General features: G+C 41.7%; 1 protein-coding gene across 3 annotated transcripts in view; it reads right to left on the reverse strand.

Annotated features, from left to right (window-relative positions):
• Window positions 1-20,777, reverse strand: part of LOC109923508 (catenin alpha-2-like) — a 437,044-nt gene that overhangs the window by 315,881 nt on the left and 100,386 nt on the right. The window lies entirely within an intron of this gene.

Raw genomic sequence — 20,777 nt, forward strand, 5'->3', positions numbered from 1 at the left:
AGCATCGGCAGTTCTTGTTACCTCCAATTTTGGTGTCATCTGCAAACTTACTAACCATACTCCTAATGTTCACATCCAAATCATTTATATAAATGAAGAAAAGCAGTGGACCCAGCAGCAAGCCTTCTGCACACTGCTGGTCATTGGCTTCCACTCTGAAAAGCAACCCTCCACCACCACCTTCTGTCTTCTTCCTTCAAGCCAGGTCTGTATCAAAATGGCTAGTTCTCCCTGTATTCCATGTGATATAGCCTTGCTAACCAGTCTACCATGAGGAACCTTGTCAAAACGCCTCACCGAAGTCCATATAGATCATGTCCAATGCTCTGCCGTCAATCAATCCTCTTTGTTACTTCTTCGAAAAACCCTAATCAGTCCTTGCCTTTCCAAATACATACACATCTTGTCCATCAGGATTCCCTCCAAAAGCTTGCCCATCATTGGTCTATAGTTCCCTGGCTTTTCCTGACCACATTTCTTAAACAGTGGCAGCACGTTAGCCAACCTGCAATCTTCTGGCACCTCACCTGCAGCTATAGATGATACAAATATCTCAGCAAGGGGCCCTGCTAATCACTTCCCGAGCTTGCTACAGAGTTTTAAGGTACACGTGATCAGGTCCCAGGGATTTTTCCATTGTTATGCATTATAAGCCATCCAGCACCACCTCCTCTGTAATATGGACATTTTTCAAGATGTTGCTATTTTATTTCCCCACACTCCATATCTTCTGTATCCTTCTCCATGGTAAACATTGATGCAAAATACTTCTTTAGCATCTCACCTGTCTCCTGCAGTCCCACACATAGGCAGCCTTGCTGATCGTTAAGAGGCCCTATTCTCTCCCTAGTTATCCTTTAGTCCTTAATGCGTTTATAAAATTCCTTTGGATTCTCCTTAATCCTATTTGCCAAAGCTATCTCATGTTCTCTTTTTGCCCTACTGATTTCCTTCTATAGAAAACTCCTATTGCCTTTATACACTAATGATTCACTTGATCTCTGCTGTCTACACCTTATTTTGCTTAACCAAAACCTCAATTTCTCTTGTCATCCAGCACTCCCCACATCTACCAGCCTTGCCCTTCAACCTAACAGGAACATATTGTCTCTGGACTCTAATTATCTCATTTTTGAAGGCTTCCCATTTTCCAGCTGTCCATTTATCTGCAAACATCCACCCCCAATCAACTTTTGAAAGTTCTGCCCTGATAAAATTCTCCATTGGAGGAAGGCCAATCTTGAAGTTAACTTTTAGATCCGGTCTATCCTTTTCTATCATATATTAAAACTACTAGGTCTATCCTTTTCCATCATATATTAAAACTACTAGAATTATAGAACAAAGAGAACAAGAACAAAGAAAATTACAGTACAGGAACAGGCCCTTCAGCCCTCCAAGCCTGCACCGACATGCTGACCATCACAACTAAAATCCCTTACCCTTCCATGGACTGTATCCCTCTATTCCCATCCTATTCATATATTTGTCAAGATGCCCTTTAAAAGTCACTATACTATCTGCTTCCACTACCTCCCCCAGCAGCGAATTCCAGGTACCTACCACGCTGAGCAAAAAAATTTTCCTTGTACATCACCTTTAAACCTTGTCCCTCGCACCTTAGACCCATGGCCCCTGGTAACTGACTCTTCCACCCTGGGTAAAAGCTTCTGACTTGTCCGCTCTATCCATGCCCTTCATAATCTTGGAGACCTCTATGAGGTCACCCCTCAACCTCCATCGTTCCAGTGAGAACAACCCAAGTTTCTCCAACCTCTCCTCATAGCTAATTCCCACCATACCAGGCAACATCCTAGTAAATCTTTTCTGTACCCTCTCCAAAGCCACCACATCCTTCTGGTAGTGTTATGGTTGCTAGCCCCAAAGTGCTTCCTCACTGACACCTCAGTCATCTGCGCTGCCTTGTTTCCCAAGAGTAGGTCAAAGTTTACACCTTGTCTAGTAGCTATATCCACAGACTGGATCAGAAAATTTTCTTGTACACGCTGAACAAATTCCTCTCCATCCAAGCTCTTAACACAGTGGCAGTCCCAGTCTATGTTTGGCAAGTTAAAATCCCCTACCAGAACCACCCTATTATTTTTACACAGATAGCTAAGATCTCCTTGCAAATTTGTTTCTCAATTTCCCACTGACTATAGGGGAGCCTATAGTACAATAACGATGAGGTGATCATCCCTTTCTTCTTTCTCAGTTCCACCCAAATAACTTACCTGGATGTATTCCCAGGAATATTCTCCCTAAATCCAGCCGTAATGTCATATCTCATCAAAAACACCACTCTCCCTCCTCTCTTTCTGTTCTTCCTATGGCGTCTATACCCAGAACATTAAGCTGCCAGTCCTGTCCATCCCTGAGTCATGTCTCTGTAATTGCTGTGATATCCTGGTCCCATGCTCCCAACCATGCCCTGAGTTCATCTGCCTTACCTGTTAGACCTCTTGCATTGAAAGAAATGCATTTTAATTTATCAGTTCTACCTCATTCTGCTCTTTTCCAGCCTGCCCTGACTGTACGACTTGCCCCTTTTCCCAACCGCACCAGTCTCAGACTTTCTTCACTAGATCCACGCTGTTCCTAGAGTTAAGAGTGTTTAGAAAGTGTTAGGAATCAAAACTTCAAGCACACCGGATAAAGGGATGACAATGAGAAGAGAGTCAGTAAATACAGGACCAAACGTGTTGTATTTGAATGTACCCAGTATACACAACAAGGTAAATGAACTTGTGGCGCAGATCAGAATTGGCAGGTATAACGTGGCGGGCAGAGACGTGGCTGCAGGGGGATCAGGATACGGAGCTAATTATCCAAGGACGTACACCCTATCAGGCAGGTGGGCAGAGGGGCTGGCGTTGTCTTATTAGTAAGAAATGAAATTAAATCAATAGCAAGAAATGTAGGGTAGAGAATCTGTGTGGATAGAGGTAAGGAACTGCAAAAGGTTAAAAAAATCATAATGGGAGTTATGTACAAGCCTCCAAACAGTAGTGAAGACATGCGCACAAGATATGCCAGGACATTGAAAAGGTGTGTAAAAAAGGCAAGGTTACAGTGATCATGGGGGATTTCAAAATGCAGATGGACTGGGAAAATCAGGTTGGTAGTGGATCACAACAATAGGATTTTGTGGAATGTCTGTTTATGAGATGGCTTTTTGGAGCAGCTTGTGGTGGAGCCCACCAGGGCACAGCCAATTCTAGATTCTGCAATGTGCCACAAGGCAGACTTGATAAGGCAGCTTGAGGTAAAGGAACTCTTAGGATGCAGTGACCATAATTTGACAGAACTCACTCTGCAATTTGAGAGGGAGAAGCTGGAATCAGATGTAACGGTATTATAGATTAATGAAGGCAATTACAGAGGCATGAGGGAAGTGGTTGACTGGAACTGACTGGGGGAGGAGCCTAGCAGAAAAGGCAGTGGAACAGTAATGGCTGATGTTTCTGGCAGTAATCCAGGAGACACAGCAAAAATTTTCCCTCGGAAAAAGTAGCATACCTAAAGAATGAGGCAACCATGACTGACTACAAAGTCAGGGACAGCCAAAAAGCAAAAGAGAAAGCATATAATGCGGTGAAGGGTAGTGGTAAGCCAGAAGATTGGGAAGCCTACAAAGACCAACAAAGGACAATGAGAAAAGAAATAAGAAGATAAATGAGGGTAGGCTAGCCAGTAATATGAAAAACAAAGGATTGCAAGCATTTCTTCACATATACAAAGGGCAAAAGGGAAGCAAAATGGACATTGGGCTGCTGAAAAATGACACTGGAGTATTAGTAAAGGGGAACAAAGAAATGGCAGAGGAATTGAACAAGTACTTTGCATCAGTTGTCATGGTGGAAGACACGAGTAACATCCCAAAAATTCAAGAGAGTCGAGGGGGGGCAGAGGTGAGTATGGTGACTATCACCAAGAAGGTGCTAGAAAAACTGAAAAAGGTCAGAAGGTGGATAGATAACCTGGACCAGATGGACTACAGCCCAGGAGTTCTGAAGGAGATAGCTGAAGAGATAATAGAAGTGTTAGTGGTGATCTTTCAGGAATCGCTGAAATCAGGGAGGGTCCCAGCAGTCTGGACAATTACTAATGTAACCTCCCTGTTTAAGAAGGGAGCAAGGCAAAAGGCAGGAAATTACAGGCTGATTAGCCTCACCTAGGTCATTGGTAAAATTTGAGTCCATTGTGAAAGATAAGATTACTGAATACTTGGAAGTGCATGGTAAAATAGGGAAGGTCAGCATGGTTTCATCAAGGGAAGGTCATGCCTGACAAATCTGGTAGAATTCATTGAGCAGGTAACAAGCAGGTTAGACCAAGGAGAGCCTTTGGATGTTATCTACTTGGACTTCCAGAAGACTTTGGCAAGGTGCTGCACACAATAATGCTCAGAAAGATAAGAGCCCATGGTGTTCGAGGCAAGGGACTAGCACAGACAGAAGATTAGTTGTCTGACAGAAAGCAGAGAGTGGGGATAAAAGGGTCCTCCTCAAGATAGCAGCCATTGGCCAGTGGTGTTCTGCAAGGGTCAGTGTTGGGACTACAACTTTTCAGTTTATACATTAATGATCTAGATGAAGGAACTGAGGGCATTCTGGCTGAGTTTGCAGCTGATTCAAAGATAGGTGGATGGACAAGCAGTATTGAGGAGGCGGAGAAGCTACAGAAGGATTTAGACAGTTAGGAAAGTGGGCAAATGAGTGGCAAATGGAATACAATGTGGGAAAGTGTGAGACCATGGACTTTGGTAGGAAGATAGAGGCGTAGACTATTTTCTAAATGGGGAGAAATTTCAGAAATCTGAAGTGCAATGGAACTTAGGGTCCTAGTCCAGGGTTCTTAAGATAAATTTGCAGGTTGAGTGGGTACTTAGTAAGGCAAATACAACGTTGGCATTTATTTTAAGACTAGAATCTAAAAGCAAGGATGTACTGCTGAGGATTTATCAGGCTCTGGTCAGACCACATTTAGAATATTGTGAGCAACTTTGGGCCCCATACCTCAGGATAGATGTACTGGCCCTGGAGCAAGTGCAGGGAAGGTTCAAGAGAATGATCCCAGGAATTAAAGGCTCAATATATGAGGAACATTTGAGGACTCTGGGTCTATGCTCGATGGAGTTTAGGAGGATAAGCGGGAATCTAATTGAAACTTACAAAATATTGAACGGCCTGGACAGAATGGCCATTGGGAAGATGTTTCCATTAGTAGGAGTGACTAGGACCCAAGGACACAGTCTTACATTATAGGGGAGACCCTTTAGAATGGAGATGAGAGGAAACTTCTTTAGCCAGAGAGTGGTGAATGTATGGAATTCATTGCCGCAAAAGCCTATAGAGGCCAGGTCATTGAGTATATTTACGACAGAGATAGATAGGTTCCAGATTACCAAGGGGCTCAAATGTTACAAGGAGAAGGCACAAGAATGGGGTTGAGAAATTTATCAGCTGTAACAGAATGGCAAAGCAGACCGAGTGGACCGAATGGCCTAATTTCTGGTCTGATGTCTAATGGTCTTACGTCCCTCTAAATCTTTCCTATCCAAATATCTTTCAAATGTTGTAATTCTTCTCACCTCCACCACTTCCTCTGGCAGCTTGTTCCATTTATGCAGCACCCATTGTGTAAAGAAGGTGTCCATCAGGGCCCGTTTAAATCTTTCCTCTCTCACCTTAAACCTACGCCCTCAAACTTTGGTCTCCCCTATCCTGGGGAAAAAGCCTTGGTCACTTACCTGTGCCCATAATTTTATAAACCTCTGTGAGGTCACCCCTTTAGTATCCTATGTTCCAGGGAAAAAGAAATCCCAGCCTATCCAGCCTCTCCTTTTATCTCAAACCTTGTAGCCTCAGCAACATTCACAGTATATTTTTAATCAAAGAACAAAGAACAATATAGCGCAGGAACAGGCCATTCAGCCCTCAAAGCCTGCTCTGAGGCATTTTGCCCTTCCATATTAAAAGAGCCTTCACTTACAGGATCGGATTCCCTCTTTTCCCTTCCTGTTGATGTATTTGTCCAGTACTACTTGAATGCTGCAATATTGTCTGCTTCCATCACCTCCGTGGCAGCTCATCACCCTTTGTGAGAAACATTTGCCTCGGACATTTCAAATTCCGCACTCCCCAACACACCTTGAATATGTGTCCCCTAGTAATTGACTCCTCTCCCCAGGAAAATGCCTCATGGTTTCCACTCTATCCATGCCAACCAAGCAGCCAGCTGCTTTGTCCTGGATGGTGTCAAGCTTCTTGAGTGTTGTTGGAGCTGCACCTAGCCAGGCAAGTGGGGAATATTCCATCATACTCCTGACTTTTAAACTTGCGGACATGCTTTGGGGAGCCAGAAGGTGAGTTGCTAGCTGCAGTATTCCTAGCATCTGACCAGCTCTTGTCACCACTGTATTTGTATGGTGAGTCCAGTTTAGTTTCTGGTCAATGGTAACACCCACAATGTTGATAGTGGGGGATTCAGTGATGGTATCGCCATTGAATGTCATGTGGTGAAAATTAGATTGTCTCTTAAAAGAGGCAGGCATTTGTTTGGGTCAAATATTACTTGTCAGCCCAAGCCTGGATATTGTCTAGATCCTGTTGCATTTGGATACGGACTACTTCAGTATCTGAAGAGAAGCGAACGGTGACGAACATTGTACGATCATAGGTAAACATCCTCAATTGTGACCTTAAAGATGGAGGGAAAGTCATTGAAGCAGCTGAAGATGGTTGTGCCTTCAGATATTACCCTGAGGAACTCCTTCAGAGATGTACTGGAACTGAGATGACTGACCTTGACAAATCATGTCAAGCTTGTGTGTGTTAAGTATGACACCAACCAGCAAAGGGCTTGCCCTCTAATGCCCATTGATTGCAGTTTTGCTCAGTCTCCTTGATACCACACTTGCTCGAGTGTGATCTTGATGTTACCTCACCTCTGGAATTCAGCTATTTTGTCCATGGTTGAACCAAGGCTGTAAAGACTGTGTAAATTTCCATCAATCTGGATTTTGAAAGTATGCAATGGTGAAGAAAATGGATGCGACCACACCTGGCTGGACAGGGTAGGTGTCCCAAACTCTGAAGAACGGGACTGCAAGACCACTGATGTGAGGTCCTTTTAAAAGGCAACATTACACACAAACCCACAGTAATACACGCAGTATTAGGTATTATGGGGTCCCTAATTGCTGGTGATTCAAAGGTAATGATTCCCAGGGTGCTGCGCACTTCCCTGTCCCAGACATCACTGACCACTTCATTCACATTAACGCTTTTGGACACAGAGGCCAGAGAATGAATAGTGATGTTTTGGCACAAGGGACAATGGTGCCAGCAGAATCCACTGCCATATGTTTGTTCTTGTTCATCTTGTGGCAGCAGGTGCTCAACACAGGTATGTATATATTACCTATTACTAATATCTCATCACATAGCGAGCCTTCACAGTTTGAGCTGTGATTCAGTTTCAGTATGTGAGGGAGAGGGAATGGTGGGTTATACTTAAGGATTAAGATCAGAAGGATAGGAAGAGGTTCAAATAAAGTTAAAATGCTGACACAGATTGGTTGGGTTAAATAGCTGTTTCTGCACTCTTTAATTTCCTTTGACAGTAATGAAGGGTGTTTCACATTGTATCCAGTGAAATGACATGTCCAACTGTTGAAAAAGTTTTCTGAGAGAAAAAAGTGAATTTGCTATAAACAGGTATAACTTTTATATTCTCTGTTTTTAGATACAGAAGTGGGATACCAAATTGTGCTGAAACGTTAGTTGCAAGAATAATCAATAAAGACAAGGTTTGCATTAGAATGCAATATTCTCAAGATTTTTCAAAGTGCACTCATGCATACAAAAATATATCCTAACAAAAATTTCTTCCATACAGAAGAAATGACCTGAAATTTATATTTAAAGCAAACAACATCTACAAACATTGATTCTCTTGACCACCGACACACAGCAGCATGGGTACAATCTACAGAATGCAGCGCAGAAATTCAAATGGTCTTTAGACAACACGTTCCAAACCCACAACCACTACCATCTAGAAGCAGACATATGGGAACCCCACCACCTTCAGATTTCCCCTCTGAAATAACTGCTCAGAGGCTGGTATCACATCACCAAGTCAACCTTTAATTTACTTCTGCACCAAACACTGGCTGTGGCCAGCCAGCTCGGAGTCAGTCACCTGAACAGAAGAAATTCTAATCTCCTGGTTAATTTTTTCTTTTTTTTTTCCCCCTTTTTCTTTTTTTCCCTTCTTTTCTTTCACGTGCAGGCATGAGACATAGTAAAAAATCACCAGGTGTGCAAATAACTTTATTAACATACCACCACCAGGAAAATCACCCATGTGACCAAAGCATCAGTACCAAACAGAGCCTCTGCAGAGGCAATGCCCATGTAAAAGAAAAAGTCAGGAGGGTATTGGTCAAATCAAAATTGAGATTTTGGGGGACACAACGCAATCAACACCTTCCGGTGCCCACCTCTCCCGAAAGGCATCGAGAGCGCCGATGCACATCATGTGCCCCTTCTCCAGGGACACCCGGGCGCAGACGCAGCCAAAAGGCAGTCGGCCATAACAACCCCTTCCACAGCCCACTGCCTGGACCTATTAATGGCCAGCTTGGCCAGGCCCACGAGCAGGCCCACGAGGAGATCCTCTGTCTTGTCAGCCCCCCTCTGTACTGGGTGTCCAAAGATCAGGAGCATGGGCTGAAGTGCTACCAAAAACACTAAAGGAGGTCTTTGGAGGTAACTGAAAAGGGAGTGCAAGCACCCACACGCAATATATGCATGGTCCACAGACTCCATAGCGCCACCAAACAGGCAGTTGGGCTGGGAGTCCGTGAACCACTGCAATCTGCGGTTACATAGGACTGCTGCGTGCAGTACCATCCACCCCAGATCCCCAAGGGAAAGAGGGAGGACTCCCGCGTAGTGTGCCCTCCATCGAGAATCCCTGCTGCTCAGTGGCAAATGGGCATGCCAAGGTGTGTCCGAGCAGGGATGAAGGAGACGAGGTGAATGTGTACAGCAGCAGTCTGTACAGGGCTCACTGTTCTACATTTTTAAAAGATACAAAGGTCAAATTCCAGAGGTGGCTCAGGTTGTGGGATCCTGTATCTCCTGGGGGAGATACAGGATCCTGGACTCAGTGTGAAATTCCTTCTGAGCAGGGATACACACAGACAGGATCCCACTGCACACCTGAGCGTCCAACTGGTGCACAACACCAGATCCGAGCACCGTTGCTTTGCGGCACTGAATGTCTACTACAGCCCTGCATGCCAATTCCTGTGGCAGCATCCAGCCCAGCATGTCCCCGACTCTGGTCACGCCCACAGCCATGGCCCTCGCCTCCAACAACCAGTCAAACTGGTGACTACAGAGGTGCGATTCCTGAACAGTGGCTCTCTGACAATGGTCACCATTCCTGCCAGAGGGTAGGCGCGATGCGAGTCGCCCATGTTCCAGTGATCAGGTCCTGGTAAAAGACAGGTAGCGTCCCAAGGGTGACCTCCAAACCGTCACGGTCAATAAACAGCAGCTGCATGTCATATTTGAGGTTACACACCTGGTGGAAAAAATATGTCACCAGGGCACACTACCTTGAAGGAGGCTCAACGTAAAAGGTAAAGATGTCGCTGCAAGGTCTGAAGGCGAAAAGTTGCCACGTGGGTGCAGACGCACACCAGCAACTGACCGCCCTCCTCAACAGGGAGAGTCAGAACCTGTGCCACGACCCAGTGCATCCTTTTGTCCCAGAAGAAATGAACCAACGTTCTCTGGATGTCAGCGATAAAACTAGGAGGAGGGACCAAAGGGACCAGCCGGTACCACAACATGGAGGTCATCAGCCAGTTAATGACCAGCACTTGACTCCTATAAGACAGCACTTGGAGCAGTTCTGTCCAGCGGCCGAAGCGAGCCGAGACTTTGGCCTCCAGCTCCTGCCAATTCGCCAACCAGGATTCCTCAGCTGGGCTAAGGCAAATCTCCTGGTTATATTGGTCAGCAGGGGCTATCCTGATTGGTCCAGGTAAAAAACCCCAATCAAGGATCTCAGTCAACAAGATCCAGCTGGCTCCAAGCACTACACCCTTCAAGCCACTCACCTGACTTGGAAATATATCACTGTTCCTTCACTGTCGCTTGGTCAAAATCCTATAATTGCCATTGTGGGTCCACCTACTGTAGATAGACTGAAGCAGTTCAAGAAACAGCTCACCACTTTCTTGAGGGCCACTAGAGATGGCCAATAAATGCTGGCCAGCCAGCAGTGCCCATATCCCACATGTAACAAAAATAAAACACTCTTCGGTCAGTGGTTTCCAGCTGCCACATTTGAGTGTTGGCAAGGCCCTGAATATCTGGTAATTGATTGAGGAATGGCATATTAAACGAGTATAGTTTATTGCATGATAGCAACATACAAGTTACATTTATGTGATCGACATTGTTAGAAACAAGGAAGATCCATGTAATAGGTCTTTCTCCTTCAAGTTTCTAAGCTGTTGCCCCTCAGGTCTGTATGATATAACATGCTTATCACATCAGCTGGAGCCATTAAGACTGTTATACAAAACTGGGCACCACATTAACAGCTTGATGAGATTTACTGAAATGATACCAAGGAAGGAAGGCTTCAGTTAAATAGAGAAATTAGAGAAACTACAATCTCTCTCGTTGGAACATAGAAAATTAAGTGGACTTTTCACAGATGCACTCATTTAGGATAGGTGATAGCTTACTTAAGAATTTGCTCCTATTGGTTGAATTAACAGGGGAACAAAGTAATTGACAAGAAGGACCAAAAAAGGTGAAATGAAGTTTCATACAACAAGTAATTTAGAACAATTCCCGAAAAGGTTGCCACAAAGAAATTCACTAGCAAATTACTATAGTGAACTGAATAAATATTTGAAGGGAGAAAATTGAAACAGAGCAGGCAAAAAGGTTGGGTGGGGTGGGATAATGAGAAAAGTTTGAAGTTGCCATCCATCCTGTGACTGTTAGGATCATAGAAAGGCCAGTGTTTAAGGTCTGCTTTCCTTCAATATTGGAATGCATCTGCCTGGGGCAAAATATTGAAACTGCTCATTTAAAACACTGGAGCCTGCAATGATCCTTGGATCAGATGCAGCATAATAAGTCAAAATTTCTTTAAATTCCTCAATTATTTTGTTAAAGCAAGAAACTATTTTTTACAATTAATGCAAGCCCTTCAAAACAAATCAATAAATTCTAATTTCCCTGCATATCAAGTACTGCATAGGTACAACTCCAGCAACAATCAAGTACTCTGCAGTTTAACTTCATCAAGGACAAGGCAGCCTGCTTGGTTGGCATGTCATCCATTATGTTCATCACTGATGCACAGTGGCAGAAGTCCGTACCAGCCACAAGGTGTAATGCAGCAACTCATGAAGCCTAGTTTGACAGTACCTTCAAAACTCAAGCTCTGCAACCTAGAAGACCAGGTCAGTAGATGCATTGGAACATCACTACCCGCAAGCTCCCCTCCAAGATACATAACTTCTGACTGTTCCTTCAGTCCCTGATCAAAACCCTGTAACTCGTTCCTTATACCCAACAACAGCAGCAGTTCAAGGCAGCACCTTACCACCAATTTTGAGGGCCTTTAGAGATGGACAACAAATGCTGGCCTAGCCAGCAACACCCATATCCTATGAATAAATGAAGAAAACTATTGGTCCATGTGACACAAAAAATAGAAGCAGGGAGTAGGCTATTTGACCCCTTGTGCCTGTTCTGCCATTCAATATGAACATGGCTGATCATTGAAGGTAAATACCTTAATCCCTTTAGCCATAACAGCTACACCTACCTCCTTCTTGAAAACACAATGTTTTGGCTTCAACCACTTTGTGGTAGAGAATTTCACAGGCTCACTCTCTGGAGTGTGACTCCTGCCCCAAAACAATTGAAACAGAAAGGAAGGTAACATATGAAAACTGTGACTGCCAGAACTACAACTGTGGAAGAACTGAAAAGGCATTTTTACAACAGTTACAAGGAATTTGCAGTACGGAATTTAAAAAGCGCAAAGCTAAAGACAAGTTCGGAATAATTGTATGGTTATAGAAACGTACCCTTTGGAAACATTAGTAAGCTATTTGCCCCTCAAGTCTGTTTCACTATTCAATGAGATCATAGCTAATCTAATTGTGGCCTTAACTTCATTTTCCTACTTACCCCAATACACTCTGATCCCTTTGTTAGTCAAGAATCAATGTATCTATCCATCTCTGCTCTAAGAGTATTTGGGTAAACAGAGTTCCAAACATTAATTGGAACAACCCTTGTTAGAAATGTTGCTTTAATTGAGAAATAAAATTAGCAAATTAACTAGGACACAGATAGCTATTCAAAACATTTAAAGATAAAGATTCACGTAGCACAAGGAGTTAATCATTAAAGACTTCATTGCAGCTCGCAGAAAAAGCCAGGAATGTTCCCTCTGAAATAGTGAAATACCTTGAACGGGAAATCAAGGTGACACGTGCACTATGAAATAAGTTAACAAACCAGTGCTATATGGACAATAAAGAGGTATGGACAATGGTTTAATCACAGAAAAGAAGGCCTAAAGAGATCGCACCATCACATCTCAGTGTGAAAATATGATGTTAACTACATAAGTGATACTAGAACCATAAAACCTGAAGTATCCATCTGATCACAGAAGGCAAAGTTCCTTATCACACGATAAAGTATCATTTGATACCAGGATCAAATAAAACTCAGACGACAGAAATTAAACATCATCTTTACTGAAACTTTTGCAGTATTATTTCAGGATTAATAAAGATTAAAGTAGTTGCCTCGCAAAAAAAGCTAAATACATTACAAAAATATTAACCAGGTAAAAGCTCAAATTCATAAGTAACAAAGAAATAATGTTAAATGATCCTGCTTCACATAAAAGCGGGAGGACTCTGTTACAGAGGGTTTACGCAACACTTGCAAAGTAGGAGGGATCCAAACTTAAAAAAGAAGACACTTTCATTGGAAGATATCTTGTGTGTTCAGGCTTCAAGATTAAAAAAGTTTATTTTAAACGTTGATGGATATTCTATTCTTCAATATGGTTAGGTATTCCACTTTTAGATATTCACAAGACACAAGACATATTTATAAATAAGATCGAACCAGATTCTATTTGATTTGGTAGAACAACTTTTGACACAGGAGTTTTCTTATTCACTTAAAAGTATATTGTTTATTAACTTAAGTGAATAAAATTGTAAAATTAGTAACTCATCTCATTTAAGACGTTTTGTCTGTTACAACTGAAATGAGCTCCTGCTCTCATATACTGCTCAAGTGGGGAAGTGTATTCTGAACAAACAGATCCCAGATCTTTAAAATATCTAGGACATTTATAGCAAAGCTATGGCTTATTAAAATTAAGTTGGCCATTTGCAGAAAGGTAATATTCAAGCAATTTCTTCCCCAGCGGGATGGTTATCTGAATCTTAAACTCCTAAGACTAACCATTTGTGGGATTGATTAGTTTGAACTTAGCAAGAAAAAAAATCATCAGGGAAATACTCTTGCTCCAAATAGGAGTTAAAAGCTATAAATCACTTCACAATGATCTTCTTAGAGAAGTTCTTAAATGGTAGCCTCCTACTTTTAAGGTATGTCGCTTAGTTTTAGACTGACCTATAAAGGGAAAACATCCTTTCAGAATCTTCCATGTCAAGTTCGTTCAGACTTCAGTAACGTCAACTCTCATTCTACGCTTCAATGCATAGAGATTCCAACCTCTCTTCATAAGAAAACATCCTCATCCTAATAATCAACTCAGTGGCTCTGAATTGCTCTTGTTGCAATCTGTCCTTTCTTTAACAAGAAAATCAAAATTTTACTCAGGATGTGGGTCTCACCAATGCCCTGTCCAACCGTTGCAAAGACCATCCTGATTTTGTATTCAAGTCTGCTTGCAAAAACAGCAGCATCCCAGTTGCCTTTCTGAACACTTGCTGTACCTGTTTTCTCTTACTTTAATCTACTGTGGACGGTATCGACTTTGTGAAGTGCAGAGATGATCGAGTCTAGTGCGGGAGAGATCAAGTCAGCACAGCGACATCGAACCTGGTGCAGAAGAGATCGAACTCTTGTGGGCATGACTAAGCTCTCAAGGACTGTAATGTTGAACTTTTAACTTTATTTCCTTCTTTCTCTATTTTGTACCCAAGTTTTTAATACATAGCTATCCATGTACCGAAGATGGCGCCAGCAATGGTGGCTTTGTACATTTTAAACTGTACTCCTGTATCCCCGTACTTGAGTACGCGTCACAATAAAATCTAATTCTAAAATGCTGGCTCTCTATTCTTCTGACAATGTGGACTAGTTCACACTCTTCCAGATATAATGTTTTTGCAAAACCTTTGCCTGTTATATGAGGATATAATGCCAACCACTGCCAACATATAGTTGCATACACAGCTGCCACCATCCTAATTTTCTGACTGAGTCGACTTAGCCTAAATTAGTAGAGGAAAACCACTGCAAGTAGAAAGAGAACAGGCTCGTATCTTAAAGAAATGAAGTTTATTGCAGGGTGGCAACTAAGTACAAGTTACAGACACTCTCATGAAAACTATTAGGAAACCCAGGATAATACATTTGTCATCTCTGAGATCCTACTTTTTCCACCCAAGTTCTTATGATGGCCTCAGATCAGGCAGAGCTTAACACAGTCTTCCACATTAACCCTGTCACAACCATATGCTTACATAACATTGCAGTTGCATGACAGAGGGCAAATGACACCTGAGGGAAGTGGGAGTGACCACACAATGTGGAAAGGCAGTTATAGATTGAGGCTCTTCCACCCGAGGCTTAAGCAGTGTAATTATACAAACTCTGCCCGATTCTGCTCCTATGCCCCTCCCAGCTGTCAATAAATGGAAGGCAGATAGGAAACAATTTTAAAGTACTCATTTATTGCTCACTTAAGGTCATAGGTAGGACATAGGTGGTCCAGTTAGCTTAGGTCTTGTATGAACAATTATTAAAACAATTATTTTGAGCAGGTGGGCAATAGGGAGACTATCAAAGAATTCCATGGCCCACCTCCAGCTGCTGAAGAGGCAACATAAATTCAGCTTCTAGAGACCAAATAATGGTAACTAAGTGCGATCATGACCAGATAACTTGCCCTTTCAAGAAATCAATTAATTTTTTCCATAAAGAAATGAATGATGGATATATTCAATAAATTAGCAGCCAGATGATAATGAAAATTCTCCCTCATTCCTCAAATTTTATGTTGTAATTTTTAGACATATTTTAGTTTCTTAAACTCTGCTATACTCAAACAATAATTCATGCTTTCTTTAAAAAATGGATAATTCCAAAAATTTTCTGGACAACTAAATATCTTGTATCTTACTACAACGTTGTTACTGTTTCGCATGCACGTTCTACTGCTCATTCAGGTTAACATCGATAGCTTACATGATTGAGTTCACTTTTCAATTATTCAGTTAGGTTTTGTATTTTAACAGGCAAGTAGGATCATACATTTGGGTTAATTATGGGCATTGAGGGACACAGACGTCATGTAGTCTTTTGCAAATGCTTGTCTCTTTGTTAGGTGAAAAGCTACATTGACGCAGGTCAAAACAAACAATTACTGAAAATGTCTTGAAACCCAGGTTATCACAAACATGTACTAATGTGGTGACCCTTCCTCAGAACGAGACCGAAAACGTTAACTGATTTTTCTTCACAGATGCGTCAGATCTGCTGAGCTTTTCCAGCAACTTCTGTTTTTGTTCCTGATTTACAGCATCCGAAGTTCTTTTGGTTAACAGTATTTATTCCCCTGACTCAATTATAACTACATTTCTCTTTTCTCCCAACTCTTGAATGGTTCCCAGCACCACAGTGCTAAGGTCAATTTGCTCATCCTCTCTACAGCAGCCACTCTCGGCCTTACAGGGAGCATGAATCTCAAACCTGTCAGACAAGTTCAAGGGGTGAGGGTCCTTCAACACTACTTCCTGGAGCCCTTTCCCTGCCTTGCTGGTAGTCACACCCTCATGTCCCTCACCACTGACTGAATTTGAGGTAGTTAATCTAAAGGGTGTGACTGCCTCCTGAAACAGTGTCCAAGTAACGCTCCCAGTTGATATGTCACAGTATTCAAAGCTGAACCTCCAGCTCAAACTCCAAGTCACAGTTCCTCAAGCAACCAAAACTTGTGGTCACTATGAACCACAATGGGGTCCAGCAGCTCCCATGTCATGCAGGTATAACACATCGCTGGGTCCTGCAATTCTATTTTATTTGATTAGTTCTTAATTTCACTCCTAAACATTTTGTACCAGTCTTTTCGTTTGTAGCCTGTAAATATTTCCCTTATTTACCTACAATCTGAAAATATCCCAAAATAGATAATCAAATTAGGAGTTATCACCAAAGAACTTACTAGCCATGATGTCACTCTTTTATGCTGGGTCCTGATCCTGGACTTTAGACTACTCTGTTCAAAAATAAAAAAAAACTTATAAACTATGAGCCAAGAAGGAAAAAAAAACAGACAAAAAGCACTTCTTCCACTCGGCATTAAATTCCCATGTTGCTTCCAAGTTCTCTGAACCATGTATTCACTTTGGCTGTCTCACTCTGGTTGGGATCTCTCCTTCCTGACTTGAGACAGTTGTCCCCTAACTTGTGCAAGGTCCAACCAATGAAGGGAGTGTCTTCCAGTGACTCCAGTCTTGCACAGCTTCTTGATACCACTTTCACAAATATCGTCTTGATTTTGGACTACCGACTGCTCAAATGTAGTATTTATTTGTATGACAGACTGATAATTCAGATGTTTATCCAAAAACACTCTCCACTACAATTTAAAAACAACTTTACACTTCCCACATAATGAATTCATTTTCACAGTAAAATGAATATCCAATTTCACAGTAAATTAAAATCCACTGTGTGCAAAATTAAATTAAATAGTTCAGTTGCAGCAATGAATTAGTTTTTTTCAAAATTTACTCAGAGGATGTGGGTGTCGCTGGCTAGGTCAGCGTTCATCACCAATCATGAATTGCCCTGAGGGCAGTTGAGATTCAAAACTACATTTCTGAGAGTGTGGAATCACTTGTAGGCCAGGCAAAGTAAGGAAGGAAATAAAAACCAAAAGAACTGCGGATGCTGTAAATCAGGAACAAAAACAAAGTTGCTGGAAAAGCTCAGCAGGTCTGGCAGCATCTTTGGAGAAGAAAACAGAGTTAACGTTTCGGGTCCAGTGACCCTTCCTCAGAAATGAGGAAGTTCTGAGGAAGGGTCACCGACCCGAAACATTATCTCTGTTTTGTCCTCCACAGATGCTGCCAGACCTGCTGAGCTTTTCCAGCAACTTTGTTTTTGTTCCCAAGTAAGGAAGGACATGAGGAGTGAACCAGATGTGTTGTTCCTGGTAAACAATGGTTTCTTGGACAATATTTGCATTTTTAAAGCCAGATATTTTTTATTGATTTCAAATTCCAAAATCTGCCAAAGCAGGATTCAAACCAAAGACCCCAGAATTTTACTTGGATCTAAGGATTAATATTCTAGTGATAATACCACTCTGCCATCACCTCCCCTAACCCATCAATCTTAATAGTAAAGGAAAATACAGATAAGATTGCAATCAGGGGAAAAAAAACTACTCAATTAATTTAGACAATACCTATGTTTAATCAAGGTAAAACATTTGAACATTGAGCACCAACTCTTTCATAATACCATTTGCAAATAACCACAACTGAAAATATTTGTATCAAATACTGCAACCTAAGCTATTAATAAAAGGCAAAATAAACGTATCCTACTTGAGTTACTCAGCAGCTTTCACTTTGGAATATTCAGGCAAACATTTTAAGAAGTCAACTTTACAAAGTAAGTACTCTCAGTTCAATGTGGTCAATAATGAATAATGAATATATTTCTAATATTAAAGTTTGAGCTATATTAATGATTTAGAAGAGTTAAATGCTAGTTACAGTAATAGCAAAATACTGTAGATGCTTGTAATCGGAAATAAGAAAAAAACAAATGCTTGAGAAACTTAGTAGTCAGCCAGCATCTGCAGAGAGAGCTAATGTTTCAGGTCGATAACATTTTGTCAGATCCAAACAGAAAAGGAAATGTAGGAGTTTGTGTCAGTAGAAGGGTGGAAGGGGTCAAGGATAACAAAACGAAAAAATCTGAGATAGAATGGATGCCGGTGGAGATTAAATAATGATGATTACATGATGCAATAGCCAGAAGGAGTTATAATGGATATATTGAAGCAAAAAAGATTGTGTCCACAAGACATGAAATACTATATGCAAACTATTTCTATGCGACATAATAGGATAAAGAACAAATGAAGATGAAGACAACCCCAACAAAATGAATTATATGAAAGGAAAATGTGGAACAAGATTGAGGCACAGATCATAATTTAAAGTTTTTCAACTCCACGTTCAGTTCAGCAGACTGTAGCATCCAGAGTCAAAAGATATGTACTGCTCCTCAGCTTGTGTGAGCTTCACGAGAAGTGAGATGGGCAAAATTGGTCAGTATTAGACCAAGTTAGATAATAAAAATGACAATTAAGCAGAAGCTCAGGGTCAAACTTGTGAAGAGATCAGAGATGTTCTCCAACGCAATTATCTGATTGCATGTGGTGTGGAATGGACGATAAGACACAGGAGCAGAAGGAGGCCATTCAGCCCATTGACTCAGCTCCATGATTTTAAAAGATCATGGCTGATTTGATAACCCAAGTCCTCTATGAATCTTGTATATTTTTCATTTTTCCAACAAGTACAACCTCTCCTCATAAGACAGGCCCTTCATACCTGGTATCAGCCCAGTGAATGTTCTTTGGACTGCCTCCAATGCGAATGTACTTCTCCTTAGGTAAGGGACCCAAAACTATTCACAGTATTCCAGCATGGTCTAATCAGTGCATTATACAGTTTTAGCAAAATGCCCTTACTTCTAGGTTTCATTCCCTTTGAAAGAAAAGCCAACATTCCATTTGCCTTACCTATTACCCGTCAACCTTCTGGAAGAATCGTGGAGTTTCCTCCTTGATAGCATTGAGAGTCTAACTACAGCACAGCAACTGCAGCAGTTCAAGGCAACAGCTCATTATTACTTTCTCAAGGGCAATGAGGGATGTTGACAATGAATGCTGGCCAGCCAGTGACACCCACATCCAATGAATGAATAAAAACTTGGTTTCGAGCTGTTTGAGATTCATAACTGAAGACTTCCAAATCTGTGTAGCTTTCTGCAGTCTTTCTCCATTTAAATAATATTCAACTCTTCTATTCCTCCTGCCAAAATAACCTTACATTTTGCCACATTACATTCAATCAGCTAAGTTTTTGCCTACTCACTTGATCAGTCCATATCCATCTGCAGACTCCGACTCATCCTCACCACTTGCCTTCCGACTGATTTTTGTGTCATCCGCAAATTTGGCAGTAATACATTCACTTTCCTCATCCAAGTCATTAATGCATATTGTAAATAATGGTGGCCACAGCACGGATTCCTGTGGCACACCACAGGCTGCCTGCTGAAAATGCTCCCTTTATCGCAATTCTATTTGTTAGCCAATCCTCTATCCATGCTAATATACTCCCACAGATACCAGGAGTTCTTATAAAGTAGGCTATATGTGGTGCACCTTAGACTTTGTAGCAATTAATACAACCAAACAGCTTGCTAGTCCATTTCAGGGGACAAATGAAAGTCAACCACATTGCCATGAGTCTGAAGTCACATGTAGGCCAGACCAGGTAAGGCAGGCAAGTTTCCTTCCATTAGTGAACCAGATGGGTTTTTCCAACAATCGTCAATGATTTCGTGGTCATCAGTAGATTCTTAAATATCAGACTTTATGGAATTCAAATTCCACCATCAGCCTTGACACGATTCAAACTCAAGTCCCCAGAACATCACCCTAGTTTCTGGATTAATAGTCTACTGATAACACCACTAGGCCATCACCTCCCCTGAGGCCTTCTGAAAATCCAGCTATATAGAATCCAATGCTCCCCCTTTATCTATCTTGGTTGTTAACCTTCTCAAAGAATTCTACTAAATTTCTCAGGCATGAGACCACCTTCATGAAACCATATTGACTCTGCTTGATCCCTACAGAAAGCTGAAACAGGGTGACAGGCAAAGATGCACTTGGTGGGCACATCACACTGGATCTGGCAGAAATGGCAGAGAATGATCCATTGAATACAGAGGCTGATGGAGTGATAGGGGAAAACAAGCTTTTACTCGATTTCTGATGAAAAACATCAATCTGAAATGCTAATTCTGTTTCCCTGCACAAATCCTGCCTGACCCGCCAAGTTGGAGAAAGCTAGCAACTGGATAGTTACACTGTTATAGGTATAAATACTGGCACAGGACAGAAGCTACAGATAGCAAGTCACACTTCTGCAATACATTCTGAACGAAACTGAGTTACACTGCTCTGGAATGTTACTATTGTCAAAATATTACTAATGAGTTTAATGCATATTATTTTTGAAATGAGGTGATGCATCTGCACATATGCATTGTGACAGTTACAAACTGTATGTATCTTTAATCAGAGGTGTGAATCAGCAGAGTGGACTTTACAGGGTGGATCTGGGAAACTTTCTCAACAGTTGAAGGAAGCACCCAGCAAGTTCAAGTAACTGTTTCTATCACAAATGGGAA

Source organism: Rhincodon typus, chromosome 1, assembly GCF_021869965.1.
Source record: "Rhincodon typus isolate 14 chromosome 1, sRhiTyp1.1, whole genome shotgun sequence".
NCBI classification, from domain to species: Eukaryota; Metazoa; Chordata; class Chondrichthyes; order Orectolobiformes; family Rhincodontidae; genus Rhincodon; species Rhincodon typus.